Consider the following 23,814-nt stretch of genomic DNA (forward strand, 5'->3'; position numbering starts at 1 on the left):
CCTAGTTTCCTGCCAGTGGAAGTTTCCTTCAACTCATAAATTAAAGGAGAAATGACCTTAATAACTGTGCAAGGTATGTACTTCTGACATAACTTGGCCGATTGAAAGTTCACTTTATCAGATTTGACAAAGTTTCTTTTCAACACAGAATCTCCAATTCTGAAGGATAACTCTCGCTTTCTCAAGTCATAATGGCATTTATTTCTAGCATAAGATGCTTTCAAACGTTTGCGAACATCCACATAAATATCAGGAAGATGCTGGATATCTTCTAAACGGTGTAATTTATCTGATATAGTGGGAAAGTTATTGGCATTTTCTGAAATTGTACCAAAATAATCACCAGAAAGAGGAACATGACGACCAAACATCAAATAAGATGGAGGACATTTGGTTATTTCGTGAGAAAAAGTCCTGATAGCCTGTACTATAGAGTGGATATGAGTATCCCAAGCTCTTTGATCAGGAAAGGAATATGACCTTAAAGCAGTCACGATTGATTTATTAACTCTTTCGGTATGATTGACTTGTGGATGATAGTTCGCATTGTACCAGATCTTTTGGACATTATATTTAGACATGAGGTCGCGAAAAGCCTTAGCTGTGAACTGTGGTCCATTATCGCAAGACACGATCTGTGGAACACCATAAATTAAGAAAACCTCATTCTCAAGATACTTGATAATGGATGAAGTAGTTGCCTTAGACATAGTATGAACCAAAGGAAATTTTGTAAAATAATCAACAACTACCAAGGCATACTGAGAACCTTTATAAGACCTAGGATAAGGACCAATGAGATCTAAAGATATAAGTTGAAATGGAAAATCAATCCGTCGATAACTACCCATTAAACCTGGTTGGGGAAGATTTGTCGGTTTGCATGTAGCACAGATTTTGCATTTAGCGATATAGCTACGTACAGTTTGACGCATCTTCGGCCAGTAATAGAGTTCCGATATACGACGGAAAGTTTTGTAAAAACCAAAAGGAGCTGCAGTAGGATGGTCATGAAAAGTGGCCAAAACCTCTGCTCTATTAGGAGTTGGAACGACTATCTTCCAATCCGACATTCCAGTAAGGGCATCCATGGAACTTAAGACATGTTTATACAAAACACCATGTTCAACTTTAAAATCAGGAAATTTACCTGGTACATTCTGTACATCATACAACATTTTTCGATACCAGTCATCTGGTTGCAAGGAAGATAAATCTAACAAATTAATATCGAACGTTCTAGAGAGTGCATCAGCGACTACTACACCTGCAGCTTTACGATGAATAATCTTATAATCATATTGTGCCAATTTTAAAATCCACCTAGCGAAACGAGGAGATGGGTTCTTCATATTCTGTAACCACACCAAACTACTATGGTCAGTTATGACCGTGAAAGAACGACCCTCAAGAAAATATCTGAAATGTTCAATACCAGTAATTATAGCTAGCAACTCTTTTTCAGTTGTAGTATAATTTTTCTGGGCTTTATTTAATTTCTTGCTTGTATAAGCTATAGGGTGTTCTTCTCCATCTACCATTTGATAGAGTACACCTCCAGATGCAGTGTTAGAACAATCTGTCATCAGATAAAAAGGCTTAGTAAAATCTGGGGCTACCATAACAGGAGAATTTGTGAGAGCCTCCTTGATTTTAATGAAAGCTTCATTAGCCTCAGGAGTCCACACAATATTTTGTCCCTTTTTCCGATTTTGAAGTAAATCTGTGATAGGAGACAACAAGGTCGAATAAGACTTAACAAACTTCTTATAATAACCAACCATTCCTAACAATCGACGGACCTGAGTGGTATTTTTAGGCACAGGAAAATCCCGAATCGCTGACATCTTATCAGGATCAGTACGAAGACCCTGAGAATCTACAACATAGCCTAAAAACTTAATAGAGTCACGACAAAAGCTGCTTTTATCCAAATTAATAGTCAAATTTGCGTCTTTTAAACGCTGAAACAACTGCTGCAATACAGAGATATGAGTTTCGAAATCAGGAGTAATGACAAGAATGTCATCAAGATAGTATTGACAAAATGGGTCTAAAGCAGGACCTATTACCAAATCCATTAATCGACACATAGTCTGAGGAGCAGACACAAGACCAAAAGGCATTGTAGTGAACTGATACAATCCTTTGCCATTTACTGCAAAGGCAGTAAGCTTTTTACTCTCCTCGCTGAGAGGAATCTGTAAAAACGCCTTCTTTAAGTCGATAGATGAAATAAATTTTGCATTCTGTAATTTACTTAGGATGATATCTATACGAGGTATAGGATAAGCATCTCTGTTCATAGTTATACCGTTAAGTTTACGTCCGTCAAAACAGACACGAAAAGTCCCATCTTTCTTTTTTGTCAGCCACAGAGGGCTACAAAAAGAAGAAGTACTGGGCTCAATAATACCTAACTTAAGCATTTCATCTACCTCCTTTACTAAACTTTCATGCCAGGCTTGAGGCAAGGGATATTGATATTGCCTGAAGGGCTTAGACGAACCAACATCAATGTGATGTTCAATGAGATGAGTTCGACCTAACTGATTTTTCGATGAGATAGAAGAGAATGATGTGATGACACTATTTAACTGCTCTAATTCCTGAGCATTAAGTCGACTCATATCTTTAACAGCATTGACACAAGAGATATTGAAAGAAGACACAGATAAGGAAAATTCAGTAAAATTTAATTCACTATTAAAAGTTTTCAGAAAATCCATACCTAGGATGACTGAATTCTTAACTGAAGGAATAACAAAGAATGTAATCATTCTTTTACAAAAACTAACAGAAATCTCAGTAGTGAATTGACCTAAAATTGGTTGAATTTGACCATCAGCTGTAGTCACTTGCAAACTTTGATCTATTCCTATATTTACATTTGAATTCTGGAGAAATTCCAGACCTAGAGAACCTAAAATAGAGATATTGGACCCTGTGTCCAGTAAAGCTAAACAAGAATGTCCTAAGATAGATATTTCAAGATATGGACGATTATCCTTGTTTTTTCGAACTAACAATGAGTTTATATCTAAATCAACAAACGACGACAAGAGATTACTTGAAGAAACTACAGAAGAATCACGGTGTTCATGCTCAATTAACGTTGTCCTCTCTTCGGTTGGTATTTGCCGTTCTGTGGTCTTTTGTCTTTCGGTAGAGCGTGAGATGTTTGGCTTGTGGAAGCTTGGGCATCCAGACTCGAGAAACTGGTTCCTTGGTTTTGAGGAGTTTGGACAGTGTTTGTATTCCCTGTATTTTGACGAGGAGTAGGAGCCAGGGCCAACCCACCCCTTCTGTCGTTTCCCGAACAGAATTCACACTCAAATTTACGGACACCTTGACGTCCACAACCATAACAGAACCGAATTCTAGGCTCAGGACATTCGTAATACCCATGTCCTGACTGACAACAATTCCAACAGGTAAGCTTCGAATTAAAAGAAGAGACATTACCAGACCGAGAATAGTTAGGCCTACCAGAATAGGATGAGTCATTATTTCTGAAATTTCTACTATTACTAGACCGTGAATAATTGGGTCTATCAGAATAAGATGAGTCATTATTTCTGAAATTCTGATGAATAGGGACTCTAGACACGTTGTCAGAAGACCATGACAAAACTTCCTCTAACTTCTTACACTTTTCCGTTAAGTCAGCAATTGAAGAAATATCTGTAAGTGCCAGACTAGAATGATACGATGGCAACAAATTTTTTCTAATGATCCTTATGATATGTGACTCAGACAAAGGAGTCTCCAACCGTTTACACAAACTAACAATCTCATTTACAAATATAGTTACCTTCTCCTGCGGAGCTTGTTTTCGAGACTTAATTTCATCAAGAAGATTGTCCTCATAGTTATATGGAAGAAAATCTGACCTAAGTTTGGTAACTAACTCTTGCCATGAAGCAAAACTACCTCGGTTATTGAGATACCAAGTGAAGGCTGAATCCTTAAATAAATCGGCAGCAGAAGAGTAACACTCTTCCTCGCTGTTACCACGCGCTATACGCAGACATTCTACCTTCTCTAAGAAACTAACAACATTTTCATTATCTTGACCTGAAAAATGGACACCCCATTTATGAATAGGAGCAGACTTAACGAAGGGAAATGGATTTACTGAAACACTAGCATTATGAGGAGTTGACTGTGCCTGTGGAATCACTTTACAATCAAGTTCACCTTCCAGAATCAGAACCCTGAAATTAAGAGACCTCTTCACTTCCTCCTCTTCCTCTGTTGTAGCTTCTAACAGATGGACTCTAGCTGCAACATGACCTAAGCGAGAAGTATAGCGAGCATAGGCAGTATCACTAGGAGAACCCACAAAAGAACCAATTTTGACCACCAGATCTGCAAGAGTAACCTCTATTTCCGCAATCTCGTCCTTAAAATTAAGATGGGAAGCAGACAGAACAGCATAACTCCGATTTGCTGCAGCTTGCTTTAATGCACCACGCAACACTACCCTTTTCCTTTCCACTGTTGTCAAAGATGGATCGTTTAAGTGCCGGACTCTCAACTCGTACTCTAATTCTGGACCTAACAGATGCTCTACCTTGAAAGCAGACATTTTATACAACTTGGAAATATACCAGAAAATATATGAGGAAAACTATGATAAAATAGGTAAAGTCTAACTTACTCTATGTTTCCAGGTTATTATTATAATTGGATTATTTTACCAGTAATGTTTGCTTGTTTATCCAGTCGTGAACTCAGATGCAAGGTACGGCTACAATCCCTGAGAAACCTAGAAATTTCAAAAAAATGTTACTTCCAGACAGTGGTGAATTACTTTGGTGCTACTCCGGACTTTTATAGTGTTAAGATAGTTAAATTTAAAATATTTAAATAATTTTCCTTTTTAATATATACTTATGTTATTTATTATTAATCCAATATGGATATTTAGTTAATCAAAAAAAGCAATTTATTCAGTCTACCCACAATATAGCAAAACAAGGGTACTACGGGTATATTTAATAGAGAATGTAGATAAACTAAATATTGAAATACAAAAACCAATGTTGCAGTTAAGAAACCAAGAGTTAAAGAACACAGCTGAAAATTAAAATACAACACCAAAGGTACACAACCAGAAATTAAAGTGGGAGAGAAAAAAAACCAAAGATATAAAGCCAAAAGTACGTGCAAAAAAAAAGAGGCCCCACGTTTGGGTCTAGCCAATTGAAACCACTTAAGTTGCAAACGCAAAAGCGCCAATTGAAACCTAAATAAAATTTAGGGGTGGTATATGGAGAAGAAGATGATCAATTAGAGAAGAACTAGCAAAGAAGTTATAATAAAAAGAATGGCTTAGCTCAAAAGAACACAGAGACACAAAACCTCAAGCACGAATTCGGGCTAGCCTCACTACACTAGAATTTGGCTTTGAGATAAGGGGAAAAGAGATCTTTTAACCAAAAGAATACAATATAATAATGCACCGGAAAATCTGGAACTATAAAAGGGGTAAGATAAGAGAATATACGGAGATGCCTAGGAAAATACTAAAATGGGCGCCAGCTAATTTCTGAAGGAAATTAACAAAAAAAAATAAATGAAGTTATGAACAACAAGGAATAAAGTAGTATTGATTTAATACCCTGTAATAATGTTTAAAAACCGAAAAGACAATATTGACCTTGTTCTGCTATATTATAATTGTAAGCAGGAACTGAAATAAAAGCACAACTACTTGTAACAAATATATTTATAGTATTAACAACTAACAAAACTCACCTATATATATATATAGAGAAAATCTAATTACAGTAGTGGGGCTACGGTATGCGAGGACCAAAAAGCCACGACAAAATTAAATATCCCCACTACTGGGCCAAACGAAAAGGTGTATTAGTAAATCTATAATCTAAGTCCATGAGAGAAGCGAGATCTTAACACTAAGGTTAGTTACGAAAGTTAAATCCTAGATAGGTAAGGTAGGGAATATAAATACTAAAAAAAAAACCGTGACGGTTATACAAAAGAAACTACCTTACCTAACAAATATATGACTAATATGTGTCGAAGCAGCTAAACACCAGATCTATGTGTACGTGTTATGCTTACACACAGATGCTGGGAGATATCTAAAGTGATCAAGTGTGATGAGTATGGCCAACAGACTCGGAAAGATATATATATATAATTTTTAAAAAACCTGATACATAAATTTCTTCCCTTCCCTTTTAAAAACCGCTATACAAAAATCATGAACCCCTTCCCTAACAATGAATCTAATTTAATTAATTAATAGCTATTTACCTAACTTTTATAGATGTTACAAAAACTGTAATAAGTACTAAACTTGGTATATGCATATACAAAGTTGTAAATTACAAGAAAAACCTTAACCCTGAGAAACTAGTTGTTACTGTCTGTCACAACACTACAGCGGTCCTGGATAAGTCCCCTGAAGACTCTGACGATCCTTGAGGCTCCAAAAAAAACGAATGAAGAGGAACGCTGTGGTTCTGGAGACAATCGGTTCCTGGTTTCCAATGGGTTGAATTAGGTGTTTGGTTAAACTAATTCTAGTATTAAACGTTATCCTAATCGGGTGAAATCTACAAAAAAATAACATTTAGAGAAACATCAAGGCACCCAAAGATGACTGTCAACACATACTCTTACATAGAATTACCACAACAAACAAACATTTTATTTTATCAGCTGACTGTCATCCTGTCTATTTATTGCGTCTGCGCATTTAAAGAATATCTAGTAAATTAGGCATGAAACTTTTAATACTGAGTAGGTATACAAAAAAAACAGAAAAAACTAATTAGGTGTCCGATAAATTAACGATCTAGGCTCAAGGCCACATGATACATATGAGAAAACTCGGATTTTACACTTTTAATATTTCAAAAGACAATGAAAATATCAATAAAATGATAGGCCTATAAAACTAAATGATTTAATTGCTCACCTGGGTTTTAAATAATTATTTCAGTAGATTTGGAAGCCGGGTCTTAAATATTCATTTCTATAGATTTGGAAGTCGGTTTTTCAATCAAGATTCTTTATCGTCTGTTCTAATTTCTCCCTTGATGTTCGGGGAAAATATTAAATCCAATCCCAGATTTTCTACCCGATTTAAAGACAAAAAAAATGCCGGTTAAGGCTTGGAGAAATACACCTCTCTGCTTGAGTTGTTGGCCAAAACTGACTTTAGCGAGCGCTGTACCTGTAGTTTGCGCATCGTACCGTCTATTGCCCATGAACGTTTCATAAACGGGATTCTGAGGGGTTTTAGGATTTCAATAATAAATTATATTAATTAATTATATGTTAGCAGTTGTGACTGCTACACTTCCCACTGGACTAGAAACCTCAAATTATTTTAGTGATGACAACTTAAGCATGGTTCTTCGTTGTATCAGAAATAAAACAGATGAATTAATTTTGATTTTAGAAGAATTAGAATTTCCCCCTATAGTTGCCCTATAGTTGCGGTTACAGAACACTGCGTGAAAGTCAACGAGCCTTTTTTGTAGAAAAATATACCACAATTGCAAGGTATGATCATCCAAGTTCAGCTCATGGGGGCACCTTAATTCTTTCTACAAATAATGATTTCTCTCCGGTAACAAAATATGACTTTCCTTCAAAGAAGCTTTTTTTGAGTTTTTAGTAGTTTATAACAAGAATCTTAATCTAAACCCAATAAAAGCAGAAAAATTCCATGCGGTGATTTAAATATTAATTACGCTGTTGCTTGTGTTACCCAACTATTTTTGGTCAATATATTTGAATCGTATGGTTTCACAATGCAGCTTAATTCTCCTACAAGGATTACTAAAACAAAATCTACCATAATTGATTTTACTGTCTTAGATTTCTCACCCCTTGATGTACGCGCTACAATTAATAATGCAAAACTATCTGATCATGAAACAGTATATACCAGGTTGTAGCATTTCTAAATTCTTTGGTATACATTGAAATCCCCTCGTACGTATTAAAACAACAAAGTATTTTCAATTCCTCTTTGCGTCGCCGAGTTGATATAAACCATTTTAAAGTTTGTTTATGTTTCACAGATGTGTATTTTCTTGGCATTCTTTTGATCGAAGCCTCTTAATATTCTGCGTTTCAAATAAACATCGATTTAGATCGCTGAGAAGGTTTTGCAGGTAAGATAATTGCGACACTCTCGCTGAGGCTTTAGTCCAAATTTTACGTCAAATTTGTAATGATTCTTGTTTTTCGTCCCTTTTCATGGAAAATATGTAGTATATTGTGGCAGTTAATGGTTCAGTTACAGTTTTGGGTGAGGTTTTGAAAGATATCCACATGGTCCAGTTTCCTGTTTTTTGAGAAACCCAGTTTAAAGTTTGTGGCTCATCTAGTGGCTCAACCTCAAATTTGTATGTCTCTAAGAAGTCGTTTCAAAATACTTTTCATAGTATGGAGATGAATTTGTTCGTGTTGCAGAAAGTGTAAGCCCAGTTCTACCTCTAGAAATTCCAGTGAAGTCTAGTTTCCACTCCAAAAGTATTTTAGTGAAAATCAAGGTAACTTTTCATGTTTAAATTTTAAAGGAAAAATAAACATTTTTATTAATAATTGCTTTCATCATTTAAAAAGATAATTTTTTATTTATAATAATTTATTTCTACTATAAGTTATAGCCCACTAATAATAGTAAGTTTTGTAGTATCTCCAACTCATAGGACATACTTAGAAAGTTTTTCTTCTTTGTTATTTTGGTATAAATCTTTGTAACTATTGATATAGTATTTTTGTACCATTTATATTTGTAACTGTTTGTGGTAAGACAGTAACAATAACCTAAAGAGGTCGAAATACGTATAAGCGGCTTGCCGCTGTCCTGTATCGAAACAAAAATCTAATACCGCCAATATGTTTTATTTCTTCACTCCTTAAGGCACAGTGATAAAAATTAAAATTCAGTTTCGCCAGGTAGGAAATCGTATAATTTCTCTTGTTGTTATTAGATGGCGTTGTAACGTCTGTAAATAGTTATTTCGATAAATATTGGCCTACAATGGGATAGAATTTGTTTCGATTCAGAGTAGTAGCATATACCGCTCTGATGAGACCTAAAGAGGTCGAAATACGTATAAGCGGCTTGCCGCTGCCCTGTATTGAAACAAAAATCTAATACCGTCATTATGTTTTACAGTAATAAAAGTTTAATTTTTTTCCCCAAACCATTTCTAATTTATTTTTGATACTACTACTATCGGTTTACAGCGTTCTCCGACGCCTTCCGACTCCTAACCGCCATTCTTCTCTATTCAGCCATAGGCCTGGAGGGATTTCTCTTTCCTCTAGTTCTTTTTCAATTCCCTCTCTCCAGATTTTTCTTGGCCTTCCTCTTTTCCTTCTCCCTTGTGGTGTCCACGTCCAAATCTGTTTTGAAATCCTGTCATCTGGCATTCTCTGTACATGGCCGTACCATATTAACTGTTTTGTTTTTATTTCATCAACTATTGTATGCTTGACTCCTATCATTTCACGTATTCTCTCATTTGGTATCCGATCTCTTCTTGATTTTCCTGCTGCTCTTCTCCAGAAGTCCATTTCTGTTGCTAGTAACAGTTTCTCTGTTCTTTGTTTCATTTGCCAAACTTCGCTGCCATATGTGATTACACTTTTAAGTATGGTGTTGTATATGAGTTGTTTGTTCGCTTTAGATATTGTTTGGTCCCACAGAATTCCGTTCATCATGGATATGGCTTTTCTACCCTGTATGTTTCTGTCTTTTATAGCAGCATCGAGTGTTCCATCTTGAGTTATCTTCATACCCAGGTACTTGTATTCATCACAGTTTCTAATTTCTACCCCATCGTCTAATATAATGGACTATTTTGTCCCTCCAATATACATGGCTTCAGTTTTCTTAATGTTGACTTCGAGACCCCATTTGTTATATTCTTCTATTAGCTTCCGAGTCATGTAACTCAAGTCGTCATGATCCTGAGCAATATATAAGGTGTACAGTGTAGTCTCGTCGTTGAGAGGAATTCCCATGCCATTACATTTTCTTTTCCACAGCTTGAGTGCTTGTTCCAGATAAATTTTGAAAAGGGTAGGCGAAATACAGCAACCCTGCTTTAGTCCCTTCGTGACCTTAAATCCTTCAGATATCCTTGATCCAGTTTTAATTTTTGCAGTCGTTCCATTATACAGACTTTGGACTGCTTTGATGAGACCATGCTTAATGTTGGTTTGCTGTAGGGTTGACCATAGTTTACTTAGGGGTACACTGTCATATGCTTTTTGTAAGTCTACGTACATCAGGTGAACTTCTTTATTGACGGCTGTTTTTTTTTCAATAACTTGCGTAATAGTAATAAACATCAGGCAGTGGCGAAGGAAAGTATCCGACAGGGCAGAATGGAAGAACATTGTTAAGCAGGCCAAGACTCACAAAGGGTTGTAGCGCCATTAGAAGAAGAAGAAGAACTTGCGTAATAGAGTCCAGGTGGTCTACTGTGGATCGCCCAGCTCTAAAACCAGCTTGTTCCTCTACTTCGTAATCTCTATAGTCATTTTCTATTTTGGTCTTAATAAGTTTCCCATACATCCTACTTATTGTGCTGTTTACCGCAATTCCTCTGTAATTTTCACACTGATCCTTGCTGCCCTTTTTGTGGATAGTTGACATGATAGATAATTTCCACTCTTTTGGTAATTCGGCTCCATTCAAGCAGTCTTGAAAGAGTTTTCTTAACTGTTCCCGGAGTTTGTCTGTACCGGCTTTCACTAATTCTGCAGGGATCTCACCCGGACCAGGGGATTTTCCATTTTTTAGGGATTTGGTTATTTCTTCCATCTCTGATTTACTTATTTGTAATGGTGATGAATTTATACGTATACCTATCGTGTTGTCTTCCATGTTAGCAAATTCTGGTCTTTGTTCTGTTAGTAATTTTTTGAAATATTCTTCCCATTTTTCTGTTGTTATTGGTGATATAACGTCTTTTTTCTTATTATTTCTCATACTTTTAATTAATCTCCAACTCTCTGTGCTTCTTCTACCTCCTATGTAGGTGTTGATCTTTTGGCAGTTCTGTTCCCATGATTCGTTCTTGTTTTGAGTGATCTTTTTTCTTACTTTGGCTTGTGCTTCTTTGTAAATTGTTTTTACAGAAAAAACAGAATTTATTTTTGATAACATTTTTAATTTTTTCCTCAAAACAATTTGTTTCTCACATATGTCGTTACAATTTATTTCCTCGAAGCGGCGTCTTTATTTCAAATACCTAGAGAACCTTCTTGTGTTTTGATTGTATATTTGTTCCAAGAGATTCATGTAAGTACCCCTTTGTTTTATTTTTGTAGTTTCCCAAATCCAACCCCCTTTCGATTCACTTAACCACGACCCAGTTAATCCAAATAAACCCTGAGAGCCGGTCGCATAAGTTTCGATTTATTTTGCTGGCCCTATCTCTGCCACAATAATTTCTGTCTCCAATTTTCAACCCACCATAGTAGTACCCTATGTGGTAGGCTAAATAATTCGTTACAAGGTTCAACACTCTCAATAAACCCTTTTCAAAAACCTGACGTTTAGGTAAGATTTTCGTAAATTAAAAAATTTATGCTTGATTTCTGGGTGGCACTTTCTTTCTGTGGACGTGGAATATAATTTCAGTGATTTTTTAGATAGGCTTGTCTGTATTTTCAATAAGGTATTTCCTCTAGTTACTAAAAAGGTAAAACATTACAAACCCTAGACTACCAAAGTTATCCGAATATCACCTAAGAAAATTCATTCACTACTGTACAAATATTATTGCTCGTACAATCCATAAATTTGTGTTTGTTGTAATTTCAATGTTGACCCATATTTTTGTGAGGTTCAGTAGCCGAGGGGCCGTACACTAGAGGATTTGCTACAAATCAGTTTTGTATTTGTTTTAGTACATTTTTATATACTGACCTATTTCAGTATACTTTTTATTATTCAGCATACTACATGGTGTATACACTGCGCTTTTCAGCATCGAGTAAATCGACGAGTATTCCATTTCTGTTATAGAAAGGTTATTATATTCATTGTTTACTGAACGAGTATACAAATAAAACATATTTAAATGCATTCATTTCATATATTCAAAAACAGTATTTACCAAGTATCGATCAACTTCAACAAACACATAACTTCTCAAAAATAATAGCTTGTTGTTTCCCTCATAACAAAGTTTTGAAATTTGTTTTAAGTGTTAAAGCGAACACCAGAACTTTCTAAATAACTTTGTTCTTACTGAGACAAAGCAGTAAATATAGCTTGATTGTTGTTTTTAAGTTTTTGTCGATTTGTAAACTTGTATCGGTTGCAAAAGTTTTCGTCCCCTAGCTTAATGGAGTGTAAATAATAATATCTCTTTGATTGCCGAGTCTTGCCTTCAGCCTTCAATATATTGTTAAGAAAACCCTTTAAGAGAACACACATCATTTTAATCATTTTTTTAATTACATTTTATATAAAGGAGTAAACCTTAATAGTCCATTAAAAAGTTACATTAGTTTTTACGAGTTTTTTAAGTGGTATCCTATTATATCTAATCCCCGGAAATTTCCAAGCGAGATAATATCGAGCTTAATTAAAATATTTAAAAAATTATTTTCCAGCTATTGTTTTTTCATTTGCTTTGATGGTTCAGGCTGCAGTTCAGGATCTAATTCAGGGAGTTAGAATTGTCGTCATTGTAATTCGCCTTCAATGGGTAATTCGTCTTCAAATTTTCCAAGCAATTTTGATATTTCCATGATGTTACTACAGGTTTCACCTGAACAATTGAGGCACACTGCGGAGTATTTGAGGCCTACTTGTCGGCAACCACACATACTTCCACAGTTTCCCTTGCATCTGCAGAAAATTAATTTCAGAAGTTCCGGAGGTGCTGGAGTTTTGATTGGTATCCAATTTTTTTCAAGATTCTTACAGCCTTAATCTTCAGGATCGCAGTGTTTACGGCGATAAACTCTAAAGGTGGGTCCACATATGTTCCGAATACCGTCTCGAACCCCGTCGCGTTCTTAAGTGGGGACGGAGTCATGCAACCGCGTACCGTACGTCGAAGCGTCAACGAAGTACATCGAAGCATTCCACTGGCTGTCGGTAAAATGCCTTCGCATCAAAAGAAACGTGAGCGCGACGATATACACCGTGAATTTGTGTCTGGACTTACTTGCGAATCTTATATCGAATTTCCAGTCATTTCAGTCTATTATTTTGAAGGTGTTTCAAAATTAAGTTTATCAAAATTGAATGGACGGAAGAAAATAGTCCCAAGCCAATGATTCCAATACAATTTCTCGAACTATATTCTTTATAGATATGCCCAATTTGGATTTGAATTAAATCAGGGCCGAACATAATTATAAATAAAATTCGAATAAGAATAAATGAGACGTATAACTATCTGAATGTTTTTTTCAATCCTTGGAATACAGCTCTATATAATTCCGGAATTATTACACTTATATATTGTTTTGAGATTTTAAAAAGGTATTGTAAACTAGTGAAAGAATCTCCAGTCGCCTAAAAACGGATTGTGACAGCCAACCATTCTTAAACAGAGAGAGCTTTTCTCCTTTTTCTATCTTTTCGACCTATTTTTGGACCCACTAATGTGATCAAAAATTTAAAGTCGGAAGGCGACATCCTTGTGAAATTTTTATATAATCCACTGATCGACTAAAACTTTAAATTCAAAAAATAAGTGATTACCACTATATTTCTCCCTACTTTTATACATTTGTGTTTGCCACCACATTTCACGAGTATTTTTTCTAATTAGAGTGTTCCTTAAGCTCCAGTCAACTTTGGAGCGCTGTAAAATTTAGAAAAATTAAACATATTTGTCCTGAAAATTATTCTTTTAAAAACCCCCTATAAAATTGCTCAAATGTTATTTTATTGTTAAATCACCAGAAAAAAAAACTTGTTCCAAAAATTTGTTCCAAAATTTTTAGCTATTTTTGTTTATAACTTTTTCATTTTTCATTTTAAGGTACTAAGTAATAAGAATAAAGATGTAGACAATTGCTAAAAATATTATTTTATATAATTTTCTGTAGGGTTGCTGGTTTATGAGATACTCTTTGTATTCCTTTTTCCAAGATGACGACCTGAGGACGAGGGTGGAGGCCCCACAAACTTGAACTTATGCTTATACTTACTCTCCCAACACATAAAAAAAAAATTACTTCCTCTAAGAAATGTGCGTGCATAAGGCCTAAAAATGTAATTTTTGTGCTTTCAATGGACTATAAATTGTAATAAAACCTATTTTTTGCTTTTGACGAATTTGATAAACATTTGCTTTGTATAAACATATTTGTTTGTTCATGGAAAGTTGTCACTTCGTCTCTTGCGCGATCAACCGATACTATAAGACTGTAATGCTCCATTATGTTTTTTCACTTATGTTTAGGGTTTTCCTCTTATAAGTATACTAATATGAACTAAACTCCAAAAGAAGGCGGACTTTCATAACAATCCTGTACAAAATTAAAAAATGTATAAATTCTTCTTAAAAAAAGAAACTGGTTTTGATACTTTCGTTCTTTACAAATTCGATGTTGAGTCAGAAAAACGTATTTTATTTATTTGAAAATCTCTGGAATCCATTGTACTCATGTACTACTTCTATAAATGATTGCATGCTTTAAATTCCAGCATTCGGCAAATGAAAACTGACCTTTTCTTTATTTTCCTTATTGTAAATGTATGAAGGCACTCGCTGTTTAAGATAGCTCCAGCGGAGTGAGAAGCAAACGTTAGGTCCCAACGGGATTTGTTCATGTCCTAAAAGTTTTGGTCTTTCCCACAAGCGGACGACATTTATCGTGTAGCAAAGAGACGGTGGCTCTTGTGGGAATACTAATTTTATTATGTGTCTAATAACATAGCATTGTTGGCTATTTAAGTCAAACGATAAATGATAAATTTTATTTTATTAAAAGAAAACAAAATGGTACTTACATACGGAGAATTCTTTCTTTCTCCCCTTGCTAAATACTGAAAGTGAATGTAGAAAGGCTTAAATCAGTATGTCAAAAGAATTAAAGATACTAAATGAGTATCTTTTACGTAAATAAAATCATAAGCTTGTATGGAAATAATTATGAATTGAAATATAATTAATAAAACAAATATATGGTCAGGAAAATTTATAATAAATATTCTGTACAAAAAGTTTTGTCTTTTAGTGTCATTTATTTCCAGCTTATTGACTGCCGCTCTAAATAGTTCTGCACTACTGCATTAAAACCATTCATTCAAGTTCTCAAGCCACGATATCTTACTGTTTCCACATTTTGTTTTCCTCAAATTTTCCTTGCATAATAAGCTGCAATAGTGAGTATCTTTGACCTTTTATCACATAAGCTAAGCACTCAAGTTTTCTTCTTTCATAGTCAATATTATTTCAGCTTCATTTCATATTCTTCTAGTAACTTCTGTGTTTGACATTATTTGAGCACATGATATTCGCAGAATTCTTCTGTAAGTTATTCAAATTATTTGTTTTAATGCTGATGCTTCCAAGCAATAAAGGAGAGTAGTAAATATGTAACACCAAAGCAGGTTTAATAAATAAGTAAATATAAACTATACACAAATTTTAAGAACACAGTACAAAAATTGCCGGAATAATATATTTATGATTAATATATATACAATTATAAAAATGCAAGTTTCTGAAATATAAGCATTGTTATGTCCGCTTATAGTTTAGTTCATTTTGTTTTTCGATTTTATTTTATTATTTTAGATTCATATCGCTAATTCTTTAAGTTTGTGTAAATTAGTTTTCAGAAATCTCTAAAAAGACTAAAAAACATTTATTCTTACATTTTTCTATGGAAATTTGTCTATTATAATCCCTATCTTTAGAAAGTAGGTATTTTAACATTTACAGTTAGTCAAATCCTGCGGTTATTGTTCGCTACGTATTTATATGTTTCTGAGAACGACAATATGAACAATTTTGTGTAAGTTACGTTTTTCCCCAAGGTAAAATTTTTTAGTTTTTAGAAACGACCTCCCCTCCACTAGGGACTTCCATGATGCATTTTTGTAGCTTTAATGGTTTTTTATAGTGAGTTGCCAGCGAAACTAAGCTCTGTAAATATGTAAAGTAAGCAATAAATAGTTCTATAAAAGTTGTCGTCGTATATTATTTTAATTTGATAAAATAATATTTTATAGTAACTATATCTCACGGTAAACTAATCGTTGGTCAAAACAAGCATCATAACATCCTATAAAATATATCTTAATGAACGTGAAAGTAAAAATAAAACTTATACACTGTAAATTACCTCCGAAACAAAACAATTGGTTTAATAGAAAATATTTTTTTAGGAATTGTGAACCTAGTTTTGCAATATAATTTAGAATAATGTTACAATTTCAAGGGCAAATTGGGGGAAACTGTCTTCTTTTTTTTTAATGGCCATTTAATGGATCTGAATAACGATCTACGGGAAAAAAGCCTCCATTTTCTATGGTAATATTATAAAATACTTATCCAGCTACTATTATATTCCTAGTTACTTTCAAATTTATTATCATTCAATTTTTAAAAATTGGGAATCATTGTTTCCATGCTCTGTATTGTCTTTCCGCAACATTTCTTGTTCGGTATGGCAGATTCATTATAAACATTCTCTGCTTGTGTTCTAGCATCTTGTCTAACCGTGTCAGTAAATATAATTACAAACTGTAACCATACTGATCAGCTTCAAATCTATGTATACCACTATTATTAAATGTTGTTTAATCACGTACAGAACTCAGCCATTTGGAACAATATTATTAATTTTTAAATTAGTCATTGATATTTTGGACATTTAATGCAATAATTCGTATTAAAGTGCAAATAACTGCAGTTATGCATCTTGGAAATCATAGATCTTCTTCAATTTAGACCATTTCATCATTTGCTTGATATATTTTCAATCCTTGAAGTTATTGCTATATGCCATATAGTCAGCTACTGAAATTTTCATTTTTTCAGAAGATATTAATGTTAAAAATAATCGTTGGACTGGTGTAACAGCTTCTCCCCTAAAAATATGTGTTTAATAATATTTTCTCTAGATACATTAGAAGATTAATGTTGGTTGGTTTGACTTTTTAATGATTTTTTTATCCACCATGTTAACGTGATGACAAATTTTATTATATCTTGATGATATTACTTACCTCTTTGTTACGACGTTCTATTAAGGGTTCGATCTGTTGAAATAAATATATAACTGTATCTTTTGTCACAGGAAACCTTTCAAAGAAATATAAATCATCATAATATTCCTAACAATTCATTCTTTCGATGTAAACTTTTGAGTGTACATTTATAAATTTATTTTTGTATTAATTTGAACTTAAAGAATTTATCAGCATCATTTTAAAATTGAAAAAATAACATTTGAAATAAAATTAAAACAAGAGAGACTTTTAGAATTTTTAGGTTATAATGTATAGTTTACAGATTTCTACCATTTAAGTTAAAGTTAGGTCGTAGTAGGCATTATGTATCCTCTTTATGGACTGAGTGGAGGTTACCCAGGAAACGGCACTAGGCTCGGGCTTCAGTCTGGTAGAGGTCTCTTGGTAGTGATTCTTTGCAGCTCAAATACAAAATAATTAGTTAGTGGAGTACTGAAGATAAAGAGAAGAGAAGTTAGAAGATAAAGAGAAGGGAAGTTAATTGGGCACCACCCCAGTTTTAAAGGAAGAGGGAAACCTACGACATATAAAATAAGACAACGAGAAAAGTAAGGTACGGTTAGGATAATCACGCGAGAATAAAATAAACAATGAGAAAAAAGTTATTATGGTTAAGTAGTACACACTTAATATTTCATTGTTTATATAATAAATCAAATCTTAATATCAATCAATAACAATGTCTGAAAAAGATACACCATGCACATGAAATAAAAATATACACGATAAAAAAATAAAAAGGAAATAGTTCATCAACAGGGTTATTTTGAACTATAGTTAAAGTAAAATAAAAATTTATTAAACAGTTAAATAGCAAGGAATAAGTTACACCACAATTTATTATTAAATACAACGAATAATATTTTCTGAAAAATAATTATGAGTAATTTAGTATCCTCAAGAATAAGAAAAAGGTAAAAAATATTATAGTTGTATCTACGTTAACATTTGACGTGAAAAATGAGGTCATGAAGTTACTGAAATGTTTGATTGTGATCACCTGAAATATGTGTATAAAATCTATAATAAATATAAACTATATATAAAACAAATCTGATCATATATCGTCTGTATATAGGTACCGTAAATTTATGCTATTATTAATAATTAAAGGCACTGAACTTGAGTCATAAATCAAGTCCTAACGATTTATTAACCACCGGAGAAAAGATGATCGTTGAATCATAAAAATCTCGGTTACTCACAATTAAAGAATACGGTAATGTACTAACAGTCGGCGGCAGGTAGTCACAGGTAATAACGTTCTTTCATAGAACGGTCGTCGATAAAGGCACTTAACAGGTTGGACCCGCAACAGGTGTATTGGAACGTCGCAAGCATCGTAGATGATTGAAATTAGGTACCGAATTACAGTGGATTTATTCAGCATATAAATCATCAAATCAATGTAGGTACAGAAAATACATCAGATCAATCCTCACAATAGACTAGAGTGGAATAGAATAGACTGAACTGAATGGATGGAGGAAACGGCAAACAGAATTGACTCAGTGTCATCGCATTGGAGGACGTCTGTACGACAAGAGAGCATATTTACTGTACGAAGCACTGTATGAAGATAGATGGACAATGGTGAATTAAAATAACACTTGCCACCATTTGATGGAGACAACTGCATGCAACAGGAACCACTACGAAAACGAATTCGATTTTCGATATTTAGACCAGCTAGGGATGAAAAAGAGTGGAAGTATTTGCCAAAGAGTGCCAGGCGAAAATGGCACTTAATTGACAAGTCCGGTGTGGTCTTATTTTCTATACTTTGCTACTTTCTCCTGACTGAAAAGATTATTTCATAGAAGACTCACATCTTAGCTTTTATTAGAAAGTAAGCTGGGTTGTTCGACAATAGAAATGAACTTTTTTGTTAAGAGAAAGAGTTTCTATTTAACTAACGAAAGATAATAAGAGCAAGAACAACATACTGTGAGCTATTTCGTTGTTGCGAACAGGCGTGACAAATCGCTCGTTGCTTAAGGGTTATTCTTATTGGGTTTAGCAAAGTATATGGATATAAGTGGCGTGAAAGTAATTTTCGAAGAGGAATAATTAAGAAAACATGCTTCAATTATGACACTGATAAATTTTAGTATCCATCTTTAATTTGTTTTTTAAACTTTTTTTGATAAAAAATCGAGATATTTTTTCAAAATTATTTTGCAATATTAAAAAGTATTTTTTCTAATTTTTTTTAATATTAATAAAAAATTATAATTTGGGATAAAGAAATTAAATAACTTTTAAAGTATTTGGGCGATCGAATTGAAATTCGGATCATATTTTAAGCACCAGAAGATCCAACATTTTGTGTAATTAAAAGGTTATTAGTTTATTTAAAAAAAAAACACCATTTTAAAGGTTTTAAAATGGTGGTTTTTAAGTTTCTTACTCTCAAATTTGTTTCAATGCTTCACTTGTTCTTGATAGGCGCAAAAAGAGAAAATTTACCATTTTTTGACCTTTAAAATGGTGGTTTTTAAGTTTCTTACTCTCAAATATGTTTCAAATGCTTCACTTGTTCTTGATGGGCGCAAAAAGCAAAAATTTACCATTTTTTGACCTTAATTTGTTAATAATTAGTTAAGTCAAAAAATGGACTGCATGAAACATATAGGTTTTTGTTGCAGAGGTCCATACTATTCAAAACAACTGTCGTTTGCTTGGCTGGTTCACAAACAGGATACTTTTTTAGCTTATTTCCCTGGCCTATTAATAACCACTGGAACCATATGAAATTATACTTCATCTTAGAATAATTTAACTGCTTTATTAAAATAAGCAAAACAGTTGTAAGCTAAGCATTCTCCCAAAAATATTTCGTAATAGAAAAAAAAAGCAGAAAGTAACAATACAATATTAAATTTAATTAATTAATACATACAAATGTGAAATTTACAAATGTGAAATTTTCAACTGATATTTGTAAAGAACACAAGATATTCTTAAACTAATTAGAAAATGAACAACTGTGTTGGAAAATTAATTGCAGTTTCAAATTTTCATGGGAACATTTGAAAGCCACAAGCAATTAAGGAACTCCCACATTGCGTTCTAATTGGTACGGTTGAGATTCAACATAAATACAAGAATTTTTAAACTTTTTAATTAACAAAAATTATTCTGCTGATTGATTTGATGTCAATTGGAGTAAATGTTTTCCAACAGCGTAATTAATATTAAAGTCACCGCATAGAATCTTTCTGATTTTATTGGGTAGATCATCTAACAAATTTAGCAGTTTCTGAAAAAATAGTTCCGTGAAAGAATCAGGTGATCTATAAATACAAAGAATGTATAGATTAAGACTCGTGTTATAAACAAATTAATCATTAGTTAATCATAATGTTCTGATTATTTTGAGATGTTCAATAAAAAATTTCAAGATTTGTTCTAATATCTTATTTTTTTTTTAAACTGACCCAAGGTACAATATATGCTGGTCCAAGGTACATTACCAGTTTGTACCTTCAAGGGCTTGCTAAAATATATTTTTTAAATAATAAGCTTAAAATGTGTAAAAAAAAAGAAAGCATGTAGCCAAATAGCCAAAGTAATTAACGCATTGGATAAACTTGTAACGAAATATTTTGCCTACCATATAGGGTATTATTATAGGGGTTTGAAAATTGGAACAAAAGATACTGGGGTGGAGATAGGGCAAGCAAAATAAACGATTCTGTGCGAACGGCACTCAGGGCTTATTTGGAGAGCTGGGTCGTTGATAAGTGAATGGCAAGGGATCGGATTGGGGCAACTATAAAATGAAACAAATGGATATTTACATGAATCTCCTGGACAAAGGGGTTACAAAAATAACAAGAAAGCCCTCTAGCAATTTAAAATGAACGTTGCTTCGAGTGATTTTAGTCTTGCTGGATAAAGGAAAAAAGGCTCTTCCTTCCTAAAATAAGAAACCCAAACAGAGGTTAGGAGACTTTTCTAAAATAAATACTAATCAAATTGATTAGAGAAATAAATTAAACATTTACTGTTGTCTCTCTACAAATAGTTACCAAAATATAGATGGCACAAAAAATACTATATTAATAGTTACAAAGATTTATACCAAAAATAACAAAGAAAACTTACATGTCATCCGTTTACAAACTTTGTTTTACAAGTGGGAGTTGCTACAAAAATTACAAAAATAGTTACTGGACTATAAGTGAATGGACTATAAACATGTGGCAGAAATAATTTATTACAAATAAAGAAATATCTTTAAAATGAAACTACATATTCATAAAGAGGTTAACCTTTTTTAAAAAGCACAACAAACCAATGTCAAAAATTATAAAACTAGCTGTCATAAGATTTACAATATTAATTATCAAAATTTAAATTATTGTTCTGAAGCTATTTTCTTGTGGCATTTTAAATTAATTACTATTTAAATGGGAATAAGCCACAATTAAAGGTTAAAATACGTTTATTGACGTTTCAATTTCCACTTCGGAAATCGTTCTCAAAATACAAACATTAGTGGATATATATATACAAATACTAATGTTTGTATTTTGAAAACGATTTCCGAAGTGGAAATTGAAACGTCAATAAACGTATTTTAACTTTTAATTGTGGCTTATTCCCATTTAAATAGTAATTAAAATTTAATTTGTTATGAAAACAATTATTATTTTAAACTTTTTATTTTTACTTCAAGAGTTCAAACAAAAAAGTTACCTGGATTGCACTAAAGTTCTTTAAATGATTTCTGGGGTCGGAAACTGGACCTACTAAAATTTATGGGATAGAACTGGGGTTAAACTGTCTGCCACACGAACTAAAGGACTGCTTCTATGGTGTGGAACGACGACCACGGACAAATAAAGTGAGGTTAAAATGGACCGCACTGGATACAGACTTCAGACTTGGCTTCTTAAAAACTCAACAACGGAACATGTTTTTATCCTTCAAATTTGTTGTACTCACCGTATTACAAATATCTCATATGAGAGACGCCTTACAAAAAAACAAAACAGTGATTACCCCTATTAGAATTGACTTATGACTTTGGATGTACATCACTTATTCTTCGACAAATTTGCCGGTTTTTCGCAAAACTATATAACGACCGTTCCCGCTCAACCTGACTTGTATTCACTCGACCCTCGATATCGGCCGGGGCCAGTTTTGCGTCTCCCTTTTCAAATCTAACCTGTTCTCGCAACCGGAATAACCCAAAATTCTCGTTAAACATATCACAAAACGACCTTGAATCGAACTACTTTTCAAATTGTTGAAATAACACGTACAAATCAATTAAACCATATTTTGGAATTTTTCTTCTTTTACCTCACAATGTCAACAAAATTGGGGAATATTTAATACTTGGCCCAGGAACGCCTTAGAAAATTTTTATACTTGCATATCGATATTTTAAGTAATTTCAACATACTACAAACTTTGCAAATATATAATTCTAGGATTTAAAAAAAATAAAAACTAAAAATTGACCCAAGATACAACACTCTCCCCTAATCATTATGTCAGTGTTCAATTATAAATTTTGAAAAATATCTATTTATTCATTATTTTCAACCTACTGAAGAAATAAAATATGACTTGGCAACCTTTCTGGTGCCGGTTTGGCTTCAGTCAATTCCATACGATTATGCGTTCCCCCTCTTTCCTTGTCTAAGGTTCGAGTTGCTTACGTGAATAGTATATGTATACTTATCTTACATAAATGATTGTCTAGTAAGTATTCTGTGCACGGTGGATGCGTTTAATCTCACAGAGATGCCGACCCTTTAAGCCTCAACGTGTGGCCATGTTCACACCTCTCGAGTTCACATTCCGTACCGCCGCCTCTCGCGAAATAATCTTACAGTTTATTTATTTCTGCCGAATGATTTGGCGACGAAGTTCCACCGATTGAGGAGTAACTCCAAGTCTACCTGGGGCTTTTATTTACTTCTAACCGCTGGTGGTCTAGTGAAACGTTGTGTCAGTTTGCCACGATCTGAAACAGCTTTAACACAAGCTGTCTTTTCCTGTTTCAAAGATAGATGTCAGCTGGCTTTTGCGAGATAAGTATAAGTCCATTGCTAAACTTTTCTTTACCTCGACAAAAGATAGTCTAACAGTCAACAACGCCAGTTCCTATACTTCTTGTTGGCTTGAACAATATCGTGGCCGTAAGGCTTTGTGTTTATTCAAACACTAAAGAGCTTTTGGAATCGTTTTTGAAGCCAAGTCTTCTTAGATTGACGAAATGTTCACTCGGGTAATAATAAAACGCAGAATAGTTGACAAAGGCTTCTCGGTCAACGAGGTCTAGCTGGATTCAAGATGTAGGCCGACTTAATCCCGATTAGAAAATACGCTGCCTTTTTTGCATCCGAGGGATCTTCCAACGGAAGACCAATAAAAACGTAGTTAATAAAACTGTTTGTTATTGGCCGGCCAGAGTAACAATTTTACTACGATTAGCCGCTCTGGCGACACGCTTTGGCAAGATAGTAAACCAGCAAGATGCATACTAGCCTATATCTTCCTTTTAAGAGACATTTTATGCTACCTACTTCAGTCTTCGGTTTCTATTTTTA

General features: G+C 33.6%; 1 protein-coding gene across 1 annotated transcript in view; it reads left to right on the forward strand.

Moving 5' to 3' along the window:
- Window positions 1-23,814, forward strand: part of LOC140440712 (uncharacterized) — a 216,012-nt gene that overhangs the window by 142,358 nt on the left and 49,840 nt on the right. The gene's annotated exons all lie outside the window — the stretch shown is intronic.

This window comes from Diabrotica undecimpunctata, chromosome 5 (genome assembly GCF_040954645.1).
Source record: "Diabrotica undecimpunctata isolate CICGRU chromosome 5, icDiaUnde3, whole genome shotgun sequence".
Lineage (NCBI taxonomy): Eukaryota > Metazoa > Arthropoda > Insecta > Coleoptera > Chrysomelidae > Diabrotica > Diabrotica undecimpunctata.